Here is a 15,333-nt window from a genome sequence, read left to right as displayed (position 1 = left end):
GTGTGTGTGTGTGCATGGTGTGTGTGTGGGTGATGGTGTGTTGTGCCTGTGTGTGTCTGATGCATGTGTGGGTGGATGGTGTGCTGTGCGTGTGTGTGCGTGGTGTATGTGTGGGTGGATGGTGTGTTGTGCATGTGTGTGCATGGTGTGTGTGCATGGTGCATGTGTGGGTGGATGGTGCGTTGCACATCCGGCCTAAATGCTTTGGGTTAAGAGCAGGAGGCGAGGAGAAAGGAGGCGCCGAAGCCCGCTTCCAGCCAGCATCCTCCAGCCTCGACACCCACACACAAGTGTGATGGCCAGAACTGATGGGACGTCACTGTCCCACGGGAGCCAGGTGTGGCTTCCTGACCACCAAGGCTATGTCACCCTGGCATGCTTTGGACCCTCTCTGAGCCTGCTCTGGGGCTCCCACTGCCGGCGTGGCTGCTGCAAGGGCCACAGCTTTCCATTAGGTCATGGGGATGACAGCCCTGGGCACCGTCTGGAAAGAGGTGTGGAGGGCTGGCTCTGACTTCGGCGGTCTCTGGGAACCTCAGTCTCGGAGAGCATGAGGCTGCTGCGCCCCCAGCATATCTGTGATCAGGCTCCTCCTCCTCCCACACCGGCATGCAGGCACCCTCTGCCCTGCTGCAAACCCCACCAAAGAAATGCGGGGCCCAGCTGCGGTGAAATCCCCCACAAGCCCTGGCCTGCTTCAGAAAAGAATGCCCAAAGGAAGTGGGAGGGCTCAGGAGTGCCGGGGTGAGCAGAGCTTGGCCCGGGGAGCCGCCTGGCCCAGGTGCCCTGGACAGCCGAAGCTGCTTTTTTTGTTTTGGCACTGACATGCACAGGGAGGACCCGTGTGGACATGAGGCCAGAGCCAACAGACGCCAAGGATGGCCTCAGCCCGTGGAAGAGGGGGAGGCTCGGGACAGTCCTGGCTCATGGCGTTGGAGCCACCCTGATGGGCTCTGGCCCCAGGAACTGCGAGGCAGTGTCTGTGGTATGAAGCTCCCCAGTCTGCGAACCTTGTTCCTGCAGGCTGGGAAGCTCACACAACGCACATCCAGGCACTTGCAGGCCAGGCCACCGCCCGGGTGTGACGCCTTGGTGCCCCCCTCACTGTCCCTGCCACCCCTGGATGCCTGGGTTGCCTGCACACTCTTAGGGAGCCCAGCTCATGACACCCATGTAATGCACGGCACTTGTCCGAGAACCACAGGAATGTCCCCCATTAAAGCTTGCACAGGGACAAGCATGGCCTCACTCCCACAGACGCCTGCGGGTGGAGAAGGGGGACACCCACCAGGGTCCCTCACCTGCTCCCGCTTGGCGCAGGCCTCAACCCCTTCCTGCCTGCCCCACCAGGCAGCTGCTCTGGTCCAGGGGCCTGGGCTTGGTCCCTTCCCCGGGGACTGGCAGGTGGGCACTCGCTTTTCCTGGCCTCTTCTGCCCTCTGCCCTCCCGTGCAGCACCCCCCGGCCCCAAGGGCAGTGGTCGCATGGCTGGAGGGAGTCCCTGTTGGGCTCCCGAGCTCTGAAAATGCGCCTTCTCTGGCCCTCCCACCCTTCAAGCTCATCTCCCTCCCCAGCCCCCATGGTAGGTACAGGTGAGCCCAGTCCCCTGTGGCCCCCCCCACTCCCCTCGAGTCACCAGGCACCACCTGTCCCAGCCTCATTTCTGCAGCTGCTGACACCTGGGCCGGCCACACTGCCTATGGTCTCCGTGGCGTGGCCCCAGCTAGCACTCACCTTCCCATCCTCGCCTGCACCAGGCGTGGTCATGTGACTACAGCCTGACCGACATAAGCAGAAGGGCTGGGCAGACCTCATGACCTCCCGAAAGGCCCGTCCCCTCCCCCTCCCCCTTCTCCTTCCTCTTCCTTCCCTTTCTTCTCCTGTTTTTGAATCAGAGTGTCTCTCTCTGTCACCCAGGCTGGGGTGCAGTGGTGCAGTCATAGATGGGACCACAGGGATGCATGGCTAATTTTTTTTTGGAGAGACAGGGTTCCGCCATGTTGGCCAGGCTGGTCTCTGACTCCTGGGCTCAAGGGATCCACTGAAGTGACCGGCCTCCCAAAGCGTTGGGATTACAGGCATGAGTCACCACGCCCGACTGAAAGCTTCTCTCTCTCTCTCTCTCTTTTTTTTTTTGGTTTACTCTCTCCCAGGTAGGAGTGCAATGGCACCATCTCAGCTCACTGCAACCTCTACCTCCCCAGCAATTCTCCTGCCTCAGCCTCCGGAGTAGCTGGGAGGCGCCCACCACCATGCCCAGCTAATGTTTTGTATTTTTAGTAGAGACAGGGTTGCACTATGTTGGCCAGGCTGGTCTCAAACTGCTGATCTCAAGTGATCCTCCTGCCTCAGCCTCCCAAAGTGCTGGGATTACAGGTGTAAGCCACCATGCCCTGCCCCAGCTGAAAGCTTTTCAATAGTCTTTTACCTTCCCTCCTTTCTCCTTCCTGCTGCCTGGAATGCAGATGCAATGGCTGGAGCTCCTGCAGCTGGTATGGAACCATCCTTGATATCTCCCTTTCAGTCACACCCCTCATGTAATCTGTTAGGAAATTCTCTTGGGTCCATGTTCAGATACCCACAATTTGGACCACCTCTCACCACTTCCTGTCTCCACTGCCATCTGTGTTATCTCACCTGTCTCCAGGATCGTAATGTTCTCACTTCTGCCCTGGCCTCCCCATGTCTGTTCCCACACAGCAGCCAGAGGTTGAGACCATGTCAGCCCCTGCTCAAACCCACCCTCCGCCCAGGTCCTCACAGGGACCCTGCAGGATGTACCCTGCCTCCCTCAGGCCACCAGGAGGAAACTTACCCTTGAATCTCCCACGACCATCATGTAACTAGTGAGGGTGTTGGAACATTCAACAAGATAAAAAGCCTGCTTTCAGCCAGGCATAGAGGCTCACACCTTTAATCCCAGCACTTTGAAAGGCCGAGGCGGGTGGATCATGAGGTCAGGAGATGGAGACCATCTTGGCTAACATGGTGAAATCCCATCTCTACTACAAATACAAAAAATTAGCTGGGCGTGGTGGCGCACACCTGTAGTCCCAGCTACTCGGGAGGCTGAGGCAGAATCTCTTGAACCTGAGGGCGGAGGTTGCAGTGAGCCAAGATCCTGCCACTGCACTCCAGCCTGGGTACAGAGCGAGACTCCGTCTCAAAAAAAAAAAAAAGCCTGCTTTCATGTACATTTTCTTCCTTTTCTGAAAATTCCAGACGCAAGGGGAGAACTGCCCAAACACAGAGGTGAAGAGGTGCCCGTTCAGACACAGGGACTCGGGCAGCTCCGGCAGTGACCGCTCAGGCCCCAGAGAAACTCACAGGCGGCAGTCCCTCGTGCTCAGAGCTGAAGGCAGATCCTGGGTGGGGACCGGCTGGTGGGCAGCACCTCCCACTTCCTCCCCGGCCCCTCCAGGGGGAGCTGCCATTCCGCAGCTGGCCCACCCAGCCCCTGGTGTGGGGGGCGCTCCCCAGGACTGGCCCTTCCAGGGCAGCAGCCAAAGAGCAGAGGGTCTTCCCAAGAAGATGCACCCCAGTTGGCGCTTGTCCAGATACCAAGAGGCTGGGCCTGCTCCAAGGAGTTGGGGTGGCTGGAACCTCAGATGGTCCCGCCTGCAGGGGGCTTCCTGGGCGGCTTGCTGCTCACAACTGTGGAAGGTTCTCTCTGGCCTTCCCTTCCCTGCTGTGAGAAGCACCCGAGCCACTCCAGGCAGCCCCAGGGACCCGAATGATGAGTCACTGACTTCTTGCCAGGCTGGGGGACAGAGCTGTGAGGCAGGGTGGCAGCAGATTCAGGTACACTGCTGGGCGTCCTGGGGCACCCCCGGTCTGTCTCCAGGCTCCCCATCTAGCAGCCTTGCCCCCCCACCGCGCTCCCTGTACCCCAAGGCCTGCAGGGCCGGTTGTGGGCCCTGGGGAGGAATGCAGGAATTCGGCATGCCCAGGCGAGGGGCCCTGCCCACCCGCCTAGAGGCGCTCCAGCTGCGCAGGGGCTAGGGCGATGGAGCCAGGGTAATTAAAGCTGGTGACAGCCGAGGACGGACAGAGACAAGAACACAGGTGGGGTCCCAGGCCCCTTGACTCGCCTCCCCGGTGGAGGGCTGGAGCAGCCCCCGGGAGAAGGCTGCCTTCATGGGGGCAGGAAGCAGCGGCTGCAGGGGTGGTGGGCACTGGTGGACAGTGAGATTTGGGAGAGGCTGGCTCTTGCCGCACAGGGCAGGCAGAGTCACCGTGTGCCAGGACTGGCCGGGCCCTGCCCGTTCCCACCGGACACCCAGACTTGTGTCTCATGCAGCCCCCATCCCTTGGTCAGGAAGTGGCAGGAGAGGCCCCAGGTGCTACAGGGTCTGCTGCTCTGAATGAAGGCGGGAGGCGGGAGGACAGCACTCCAGGCCCCACAAAGCTCCAAGCCTCAGCTTCCTTATCTCTCCCGAGCCCAGGCTGACATCCCCTCCCCACCTTCCGAAGCCACGGGACTGGACAAGTGTCTTCACCTGAGCCTCAGTTTCCTCATCTGAAATACAGCGTTAACCACTCCCCCTCCCAAGGCTGTGGCAAGAAATTAAGTGAAACTCACAGAGGGCCTGGCATGTGGCAGGCACTTAATCAATGCAGAATCCCTCCCCCAGCCCAGCACACGGTAGGCGCTTAATCAATGCAGAACCCCTCCCCAGCCTGGCACACAGTAGGTGCTTAATCAATGCAGAACCCCTCCCCCAGCCTGGCACACAGTAGGTGCTTAACACAGAACCGTTCCCCCAGCCCAGCACACAGTAGGTGCTTAATCAATGCAGAACCCCTCCCCAGCCCGGCACACAGTAGGTGCTTAATCAATGCAGAACCCCTCCCCCAACCTGGCACACAGTAGGTGCTTAATCAATGTAGGATCCCTCCCCTAGTCTGGCATGTGGTAGGCGCTTAATCAACACAGAAGCCCTCCCCAGCCCAGCACACAGTAGGCGCTTAATCACTCCAGAACTCCTCTCCCAGCACTGCACACAGTAGGCATTTAATTAATGCAGAAACCCTCCCCAGCACGGCACATAGTAGGTGCTTAATCACTCCAGAACTGCTCTCCCAGCACTGCACACAGTAGGCACTTAATCAATGCAGAATCCCTCCCCTAGCCTGACACTCAGTAGGCACTTAACATAATCCCCTCCACCAGCCTGGCACTCAGTAAGTGCTTAATCAACACAATCCCCTCCACCAGCCTGGTACTCAGTAGGCGCTTAATCAACACAATCCCCTCCCCCAGCCTGGCACTCAGTAGGCGCTTAATCAACACAATCCCCTCCCCCGGCCTGGCACACGGTAGGCACTTAATCAACGAAGAATCCCTCCCCCCGCACTGCCCACCCTTCCCTTAGAAGCAGCCGTGCTGGGCTCCACCTCCTCTCCACGCTCATCAGACACTCGTGACAGACAGGCCTCCCCTGCTGGGACCCTGAGAGGTCCAGGCCTCTGCTCCTCATCCCCATCCCTGCCACGTCGGGTGTCGTGAGGGTGAAACAGGCCCTCTGGGCAGCAGGCATGTTGGGGACTGGCTTCCTGTGCTTGCTGCCAACATTCAGAGAGCTGTTACCGCTGGTCACATGCGGCCACCTGACAGGGCGACGCACGTGCGGGGGAAGTTCTCAGAGAAAATCGGAGATTTCATAGAGTTCCCGGCTGGTGGGGTGCCGAGCTCCAAACCCAGGCCACACACGGCGCCGCAGGGACCGTCAGTGGCTGGGGCTGATGACCAGGGCAGGGAGATCCCAGGCCCTCCAGCTCTCTCCCAGCCTCCTGGTGTGGAGGGGAGGGGGCTCCCGCTCAGCCCCAGAGAGAGGGAAGTCCACACACTGCATCTGAGCTGGTGGTGGGCAGGGTCCCCACCTCGGTGAGCAGCCCGGGGTGGGTCGGGGTCAGGCTGAGGTCCCAGTGACAAAGGGAGGCTGTGGCCAAAGTCTGGGGAGGTTGGTACAGACAGCCTCCACTCTCACTGTGGCCTCCCTCCTCTGAGGCCAGGCCGGGATGCTTCTGCCCCACAGCTCCAGCCTTCTGCCCACGCACAGCCCTGAAGGCCTGTCTGTCCTGATGAGGGCAGGAGGAGGGGGGTGGCCTCTGGCCAGACACCAGCAAGTAGAGGCTTCAGAAGTGCATAGTGGCCCTGCCACAGCCTTTGCTTCTCAGACCCCCACCCTCTGCCAGGCTGCCTCCCCCTCCCAAGCCCACACAGACAAGTATCCTGCTCTCAGCATCTCGGTGTGGGGGGGTGGTGGATGGCGGCCAGGAGCAGCAGCAGAGGCCTGGGGGGAGATGAGAAGACCCCAGCTCCCAGGCCCAGCTCCTGGGGAAGAACAGAGCCCTGGGAAGCTGCCTCAACCCTTCCTGGGGGCCCGAGTGCTGAACAGGGGGTCTTGAAAGGGCCCTCTTGTGTGGCAAGCGCCCCCTGAGGGCTGAGCCACAGGGTCACCTTGATTTCTCAGCGGATGGATGCTGAGTTGGCCAGGATTCCATGCTATGTGTGGGAGGGTCACCCCACCAGGCCATTCCCAAGAGGTGTCCAGGCCTGGCTTTCTGCAAGGAAGCACCAGTCCCCTCTGCCATCTGCAGGGCCTGCCACACAATCTGGGGAGCCGCCACAGGACGAGAATTCCCAGCCCCTTATTCAGAAGGCAGGAAAAGGCTCCGTGAACGTGCCGGCAGGGGAGGCCTTCCTTTCCTTTACTGGCCAAGTTAGCCAGGGTGTTTATTTGCTATTTAATGTCCTTCTAAAGTAAAGAAAAATGTTAAATGTTAAAGTGTTGGCCGGGCGTGGTGCCTCACGCCTGTAATCCCAGTACTTTGGGAAACCAAGGCAGGTGGATCACGAGGTCAGGAGAGGGAGACCATCCTGGCCAATGTGGTGAAACCCCATCTCTACTAAAAATACAAAAATCAGCCGGGTGTGGTGTGGCACACCTGTAATCCCAGCTACTCAGGAGGTGGAGGTTGTGGTGAGCCGAGATCATGTCATTGCACTCCAGCCTGGGTGACAGAGTAAGACTCTGTCTCATAAACAAATAAATAAATAAAAAGCAAATAAAAGCAAAATTGCTGAGATCACATAGTTTGTATTTTATAGCTGGTACGTGCACACAGATTCCATTATTCCAAATAGCACAGCTCTACACAAAACTAACTCAACCGTTTTCTTGTCTGTTTTTTGAGATGGGGTCTGGCTCTATTGCCCAGGCTGGAATGCAGCGGTGCTGTCATGACTCACTGCGGCCTTGACCTCCTGGTCCCAAGTGATCCTCCCACCTCAGCCTCTGAGTAGCTGGGACTACAGGCGAGAGCCACCATACCTGGCTAGGTGTCTGTGTGTGTGTGCGTGCGTGTGTGCACACCTGTGTGTGTATACAGATGGAATCTCCCTATATTTTCTAGGCTGGTCTTGAAGGCATCCTCCCTCCTCAGCCTCCCAAAGTGCTGGAATTACAGGCATGAACCACTCAGGCCACTAGTGGCCTTTCTGTGATTGGAGTGATTTCTGGCTCTCACGGAAGTGCAGCCCCACCCCTCTCCTGGGCACGTCACCCTTGTCCTCAACTCGTGTCTCACTGAACCCCCCTCGAGCTGAGGAGCCGCTGGATCTAGCGCTCTCGGAGCACCGTGGGCTCTGCAAATGTGGCCTCGAGGAATGGCAGCCGCCACATCTGTTTATTTCGTGGGCACACTCCACCATCCCATCAAACCTCACAAATTCAGCCTGGGCGCCGTGGCTCACGCCTGTAATCCCAGCACTTCGGGAGGCCGAGGTGGGAGAATCACTTGAAGCCAGGAGTCCGAGACCAGCCTGGCCACTAATGGTGAAAACCCGCCTCTACTAAAAGTACGAAAATTAGCCAGGCATGGTGGCACCCACCTGTAATCCCAGCTACTTGGGAGGATGGGGCAGGAAGATTGCTTGAACCCAGGAGGTGGAGGTTGTAGTGAGCTGAGATGGCACCACTGCACTCCAGCCCGGGCAACAGAGTGAGACTCTGCCTCAAAAAAATAAAAAGTTCAGAGGTAAAACGATTAAAAATTTCAGGACAGCCTTCACCACAGGCCCCTCCAATTCCAGGCCCTGGGCAACTGCACTCCCCACCACCCATGCAGCCAGCCAGTTACTCAGTAAAGACTTTTCTAGAAGTGTCAGCCATGACTCAAGGCTTGGGAGAGGGGCCGGGAGAAGACCTGGGGGATGGCGGCAGAGGCACCTGCCGAGCCTTGGGAAGTTCCCTTAGGGCTGGTCTGGGGCTTCCTGCTGCGCGAGGAGACCACTTAGCTGTGGGTGGCCTCCTGCCAGTGTCTCGGCAGAACCCCGTGCCCAGGAGTGGGGTCTCCAAGGAGGCAGCGCACCCCATGATAGCCCCCACAGGAGGCCGAGTTAGCATCTCCCCTGTCAAGGGAGCCCTGTGGTCAGGCCCGGGACTCCCTCTTCTCGCAGATGCCAGCACAGCCCTGGCTTGCAAGGACTTGTGTGTGTGTTTGCCTCTGACGGGGACTCAAATGACTGGTGTGTCCTGGACACCTGCACACCAGGCAGAGGCTTCTGCACAGGGAGCTCTGGCTCCGGTGGGGCTGGGACTGGGCCTGGGGCTGGGGCTGGGGCGGGGATGGGACTGGGCTGGGGAGGGGCTGGGGTGGGGCTGGGGCTGGGCTAGGGTGGGGCTGGGCTGGGGTGGGGTGGGGGTGGGGCGGGGCTGGGGTGGGGTGGGGCAGGCTGGCGTCCCGCCTGTTTGATAGCGTAGGCCGGCACCCAAGTGCGTGGCAGACTCATGCAGAGCTGTCAGAGGAGGCACAGGAAGACTCCCTGGCCCCAGGTTCCCAGAATTCTGTTTGAGGGAGATGGGGTCGCTCCTGGCAGAGGTGGGGGCGTGGGAAGCTGCACTGTTCTGAACACTTCCATACCTTGTAATAAGACCAGAACCTGTTGTCTGAAGATGAAGGACATTCACTATTTCAAGAGGTGGACAGGGTGGCCGCTGAGGCCCCCAACCTCCCTCCTTCGGAGGGCACAGGCTGAGCTGAGCAGGTCCCTGTGCCAGTCTTGTCTGTACCAGTGATCTGAGGACTCTGCCACGATCAGGAGAGAACTCAAAGTCCTAGAAACCAAAGTCGACCTAAGAGATGGAAAACACGATGAGGAGGAAGGGATGGGAGTCCCTCCTTTCCCATCCCCGCACCCCTGCACGCAGCCCCTTCATTCATCCTCAGCACCTGCAGGCTGCTGGTGAGAGGGAGGAGGGAGCCAGGTGCAGCCCTCTCAGGGAAGCCAGGCTGCCCCAGGCAGGCCCTTCACGTCTGTGACTTCTTATCTTCATCTCACAGAGCAGCTGGGCTCAGCACAGTCCTGTGAGCAGGCCGAGGTGGGGACCCCTGGGGAGACGTCCTCCGGCCTGCAGCAGGGTGGGGGGCCGGAGCCAGGCTGTGAACAAAGACCAGGTAAGGAGATAAATCAGCTGCCCGATCACATTTCCTGCCCCGAAAGCTCCTGTAAAACACGAGAGAAAATTGACCTGTCAGGGGGATAGATGGGCCCGGATAGTGGCCGCCTGCCCCGGGCCAGCTTCCCTCCACCCATCCCACCTGCGCACAGCACCCCTGCCCGGCCTGGGGCTGGGCTCCTGTGGGCCTGCACAGCCCCAGAGGGAACCCTGGCCCCGGGAGGGGTGGCCCCCATCCAGGACTCCTTCGGGAGCTCCACTCCCGGCCTGCACCCTTCGCATGTCCCTGACGGACGAGGCCCAGCTGCTCAGGCCCGTCAGGCTATAAAATGGATGGAGGCCAGGGCGGCGTCAGCCGACAGCTAGAGTACCTTTTAAAAAATGTAATCTGTTTTTATTTCCCGCCTGCCCTCCCTCCTCCCTCCAGACCGTAACCTCCCGCCACCCTCCCCTCTTCCTGCGCAGCCGTGACCTTGGTGCACAGACCTTGGTGTGGGGGGGCCAGGCATTCAAGGACACCCTCCTCACCTTGAGAAGCCCGGGCTCAGCCACGCCAGCCTGTGGGGGCGGGGAGGGGGCACGCAGAGCCGATGCGGACGGGCTGCACCCCCTCCAAGGTGACCCCAGCACCTGCAACTCCCCCAGCGCCGGGTGGCCTGGAAACACCCGACGGGGCCCTGCCTGGGGAACAGGGTGGGAGGCCTCTGCGGCCGGCTCCTCTGATGGCGGAGGCACCTCTGGCCTCCTGGAGCCTCGAAGAGCCAGGTCGGCCTCTGGCTCAAATGCTGCTCACCGCAGTCCCGCTGGGTAGCCTCTGCCCTCTCTCAACCCATCTTATGGCTAAGACCAGCGAGGCCAGCAGGCTCAGGAGGCTGCCCAGGGAGGCTCCCCGGTGTCCAGCTCTGCCTGGTCCCCCCACCCAGGCCCTGCCAGCCCCAGAGCACTGCATTACAGCCACGGCATGCAGGAGCCACGGCACGCAGGGGCCACGCCACGATGGCTGCTCCCCAAGCAGAGGCTCCCAGCTGCTGCCAGCCAGAGGCTTCAGGCTGCCTTGGGGAAGCCCCTTCTCCAGTGCCTCTTTGGTCGCACAGGGAGCCCCGTGCGTCCCTCCCCCAGGGTCTCCACTGGACAAGAGGCTGCAGCAGCTGACCGGGCAAAATGCAGCTTCTTCCACCGCCCTCGGGCTCAGCTGGGGAGCGAGGCGCTGAGAGGAGGGGCAGCCTCTGAGCTCCCTGAGGCCTCTCCACTCACTCAGGCCTCCCCCCCGCCCCACGCTGCCCCTGGGTCCTTCGGGCGGCCAGGCTGGCCCCAGGGGACAGCCGAGTCCACCCACTGGCACACGCCAGAGTCTGACCCGTACCCAGTCCTGACCAGCCAGCCCTCCCCTCCATCCCCTCCTGAACAATGGCTCTTTCAGCACATGGCCAAGAGGCCACTCGCCAGCAGGAGCAGGCAGATGACGGACAGGCTGAGGGAGTGGGAAGGAGGCTGGCGCTCCAGCCCAGGGGTGGCGGGCAGCCAGGGAGGACAGCCATGCTCTGTCCTAAGGGCTGGGGGCTGAGAGGGGGTCCCTGAGGCTCAGGAGGGTGGGGAGGACCTGAGGCCTGGGGTGGTAACAAGGCACAGGCTAAGGAGCGTTGGCAGAGCAGGGCAGGGCTGTGGGGATGGACCCACCCACGCTCTCCCCAGCACCCGGCAGCGCCCCCAGCTGAGGCCTCTGGGGACCCAGAACTGCCCAGGTCTCTCCTCTTTCCAGCCTCAGCCTCCCCTCACCCTGCCCTGCCCAGCCCCAGGTGTTACTCCCTCTCCTGGGACCTCCCAGACCTTCTTCTGGGCCCAGCACGTGGCACCGACTCTCCTGCCCTGGGATCCTCCAAGGTGTTGCGTGGATGAGGGCTGTTCTAAGTGGCCTCGCCGTCCACCTGGGAGCACACACTGGGGTCCACGGCTCCCCTGAGGGGCTGGTGTGGGGGCAACGAGAGTTGAGGGTGTATCATTGTCTCTTACATGCACACATACATGCATACACACACATGCACACACAATGCATGCACATGCACACACACACATGAACACACATGCACATATGCACACATACACATGAACACACACGCACATGCACACACACAATGCATGCGCACACACACAGACATACACACGTGAACACATACATGCACACATACATGAACACACATGCACGCATGCACACGAACACACACCTGCACATACACATACACGTATATATGCACACACATGCACACATACACACATACATGCACACAGGTACACATGCACACACATGTATACAATACACGCATACACATACGCACATACATGCACACACATGCACACACAAACATGCACACACAAACATGTACATGCATACACATGCACATGTGCACACATGTACACACATATACACACTTGCGCACATCATGCAAGTGGTCTTTCCCCACCTAACCCTGTCAGTCTGCTGCCCCAGGCCCTCACACTGGGTCTGAGGGTGTGCTGGCTGCCAGGGAAGTGGGGACCGTCTTGCAGCTGCATGGGCTCTGCCAGTCTGGGGCGCTCTGCAAGAATGGAGGCTGCAGGGGCTGGAGGACCTGAAGCGGCCATGCAGAGCCGTCAGCCCTGCGGGAGCCGGTCCCTCTGCCTTGGCCGCCTTCTCCCTCCTCCCTCACTGCTGCTCCTAAAGCTCCTGGCAGGGCGGGCGCCCTAGGGACCCTGTAGGGGAGCCCTGCAGAACTGGCCTGCACACTCTGCCCAGGGCAGCCCACTCCTTGGGCCCTGGGCCCTGTCCCGTGCAGGTCCTCTGGCCCCATGGGTGTGACATCCAGAAGGCAGAATGGGCAGATTTGTTTTCTTCTGTTTTGTGGTTTAAGCATCACTGTGCCAGCCCTGGCTCCCTGGGCCTGAGCCCTGGAGGGGCCCTGGCTCTCGCCTCAGGATCCCCCCAGTCCCACTGCTCAGCCCAATTCTGCACCGTTTGTCCATCGCCGTGGGTTTATATTCCCTGACCGCCACCGACCCTGGCCATGTGGCCCTTAGCGTTCTGCCCAGGGATCTGTCTGCGGGTCGTCTGCACATCTCAGCTCTTCCTCCTCCTCCACTCTGCCTGCACTCCATGATATTAACTGCTCAGGCCGGTGTGGCCCAGGTGCAGACTTATGTAGGGCAGGCCTGAGCTCCCCAGGGTCTGACTGACAGGGAAAAGCAGGTTACAGTCACCGCCTCAGGGCTGGGCACATTTATAGAACCAGCCAGGAGCTGTGCATGGACTCTGGGATTTCACGGCCTCCCCAGCATGGGCAGGGTGATCCTTGCTTGAACAAGTGAGTCATGCCCAGTGTCACTTCAAAGCCCTGAGTTCTGGGGACTCACTCTGTGCCTGCAAGGAGTGGTATGAAGAATACCCATCAGGCCAGGCGTGGCAGCTCACATCTGTAATCCCAGCACTTTGGGAGGCCAAGACAGGTGGATCATCTGAGGTCAGGAGTTCGAGACCAGCCTGGCCAACATGGTGAAACCCCATCTCTGCTAAAAATATAAAAATTAGCCAGGTGTGTGGTGGGTGCCTGTAATCCCATTTTCTCGGGAGGCTGAGGCAGGAGAATGGCTTGAACCTGGGAGGCGGAAGTTGCAGTGAGCCAAGATCATGCCATTGCACTCCAGCCTGTGCAACAGAGCAAGACTCCGTCTCAAAAAGAAGAAAGAAGCCGGGCGCGGTGGCTCAAGCCTGTAATCCCAGCACTTTGGGAGGCCGAGGCGGGTGGATCACGAGGTCAAGAGATCGAGACCATCCTGGTCAACATGGTGAAACCCCATCTCTACCAAAAAAAAATACAAAAAATTAGCTGGGCATGGTGGTGCGTGCCTGTAATCCCAGCTACTCAGGAGGCTGAGGCAGGAGAATTGCCTGAACCCAGGAGGCGGAGGTTGCGGTGAGCCGAGATCGCGCCATTGCACTCCAGCCTGGGTGACGAGAGTGAAACTCCGTCTCAAAAAAAAAAAAAAGAAGAAAGAAACAGGATAGGCCTCAAACACACCCGAGTAGTCCCCCATTCTGACGTGTTTTTATACAACTTTATTTTTCCCTATCTCCAAACTTAAATTTTCTAACTCTGATGGAACAAACAAAAACTCAGGAAGCCAGCAAGGTTACGTGCCCACGTGTGAGCTGGCATAGTTGGGGCTGCTCATCTGGGGGTGTGGATTAGCATAGGGAACCATCTGGAGATAAACATGTCATGGGGACTTAGGGGCTTGGGAATGACCAAGTGCCTGGCTGTCCCCAACTGGGCCCTGGTCTTCCACACCCAGGAGAGCCCACGGCTCCTCTTCCTCTCACCTCCCGGGACTGAATCGCTGGAGCCTGCCCCCTGGACGGGCCCTCGTGGGGGCTCCCTGCCTGCCTGCCCTGATCCCCGTCCCCCCACTGGAGCCGGACAGGGCCGCCCGCAGCTCTGTCTTCCCAAACACGCCTCTCTCTCCCACAAAATAATTTAATGCAATTTAATGGCTTGAATTTGATGTAAAAATTACAGGCGTGTGCGGGTGGGGTGGGGCGGGGGCCTCGTAAGAAATCCTTTTGAAAATATAATTGAGTTAATGGAGCCATAACTACGTCTCATTTTGGGGTAATTGGCCTGCTTTTTGTCACCCTGTCCATTTACATACTCCTGTTTTCTTTTTGCTATTGATTTTTTCTTTATAAAGTGGGCCACTTTACTGCAATTTTTAAAGCCCCAGTGATGAATAAAACCTCATCTTCCCACTCATTAAGACACAGGAATTAGCCGGGCTCAGGGCCCAGCCAGTCAATTTGTTTAACAATCCCAGGCTGGCGGTGTTTTGGTTGAGACAGGGGCTGCCTGCCGCAAGAGGGGCTAGAGCGGCTGCCAGAAGCTGGCCCCGGGCGAGGGCTCCACCCCAGGGGAGGAGTCCGTGGCCTCTGCCTGCCCCGGACCTTGACTCTGGGATGCCCCTCCCGCTCCGATCTCCCTCCCTTGCTAAAGGCTTCAGCAGCCTTGGACCCCCGAGTCAGCCTTACTGCGGCCGTGACCACAGCCCCACCCACCTGCCTTTCACTGCAGATCAAGGTCGCACTTCCTTTAGGAAATATTTTTTTAATTATAAAATCCATGCACACACAAAGAAAATGAAGCCAATGGCACAATGGGATTTAAAGCAAAAAGTAGCAACCCCTCCCACCCCAGGCTCCAGAGAGGCGTCTGTGAACCGCCTGCTCCGGGTTCCCACGCCCGGGCCCTCTGCGCATGCGGAGAGGTGGAAGCTACATGCATCAAATCCACACACAAATCCAGTCCTGCCATACCTGCCACTCGCAACTTGGCATCTGGCTTAATTTCATTACTGTCCCATGAACATCTTCCACAGTGGGACAGAGACCCACATGCCATTTTTCATGGCTTTGTAGCATTTCTCTGCCTGTCCACACCCTGGTGCATTTAGAGGGGATTACAGGGTTTCCCAGAACCTGGGATTTTCAGTACTAATACCGGGATGGCCCTGGGCACACTGGGATGGTTGGTCAGCTGATATGTATTTGGCCAGTTGTACTGTTGGACATTCAGAGTTGCTTCTGACTTTTCAACATAACAAAACGCTACCACAAAGGACGTCTCTGTTCATGTAGCTTGTGCCCTTATGCGAGTACCTCTGGAAGATAAAATTCCTAGAAGACAAATTGCCAGGTGAAAGCTATGCAGATTTCAAATCGTGACTGATATTGCCAAATAGCCTCACAAATGGGTGCCAATGTATACATCCCTCCCCGGCCAGGGATGACAACCCATTTCCCTGCCTCTGTGGCAAAGCTAGATACTGTCAGTCACTCTGACCCTTGC

General features: G+C 58.9%; 1 long non-coding RNA gene and 1 pseudogene across 1 annotated transcript in view; both read right to left on the bottom strand.

Annotated features, from left to right (window-relative positions):
• Positions 1-230: 230 nt before the first annotated feature.
• Positions 231-2,838, bottom strand: LOC116525412 (annotated as a pseudogene).
• A 6,148-nt stretch (positions 2,839-8,986) lies between these two features.
• Positions 8,987-15,333, bottom strand: part of LOC116525518 — an 11,401-nt gene continuing 5,054 nt past the window's right edge. Inside the window, exons 2-3 of the long non-coding RNA XR_004257707.1 lie at positions 9,237-9,444; positions 8,987-9,139 (exon numbers count right to left, since the gene is read on the bottom strand). This is a non-coding gene — a long non-coding RNA (uncharacterized LOC116525518). The remainder of the gene's footprint in view (positions 9,140-9,236; positions 9,445-15,333) is intronic.

The sequence above is a fragment of the Sapajus apella genome, unplaced genomic scaffold, assembly GCF_009761245.1.
Source record: "Sapajus apella isolate SASKATOON/1434 unplaced genomic scaffold, GSC_monkey_1.0 scaffold48, whole genome shotgun sequence".
Classification (NCBI taxonomy): domain Eukaryota; kingdom Metazoa; phylum Chordata; class Mammalia; order Primates; family Cebidae; genus Sapajus; species Sapajus apella.
This window is presented reverse-complemented; position numbering and strand designations above follow the sequence as displayed.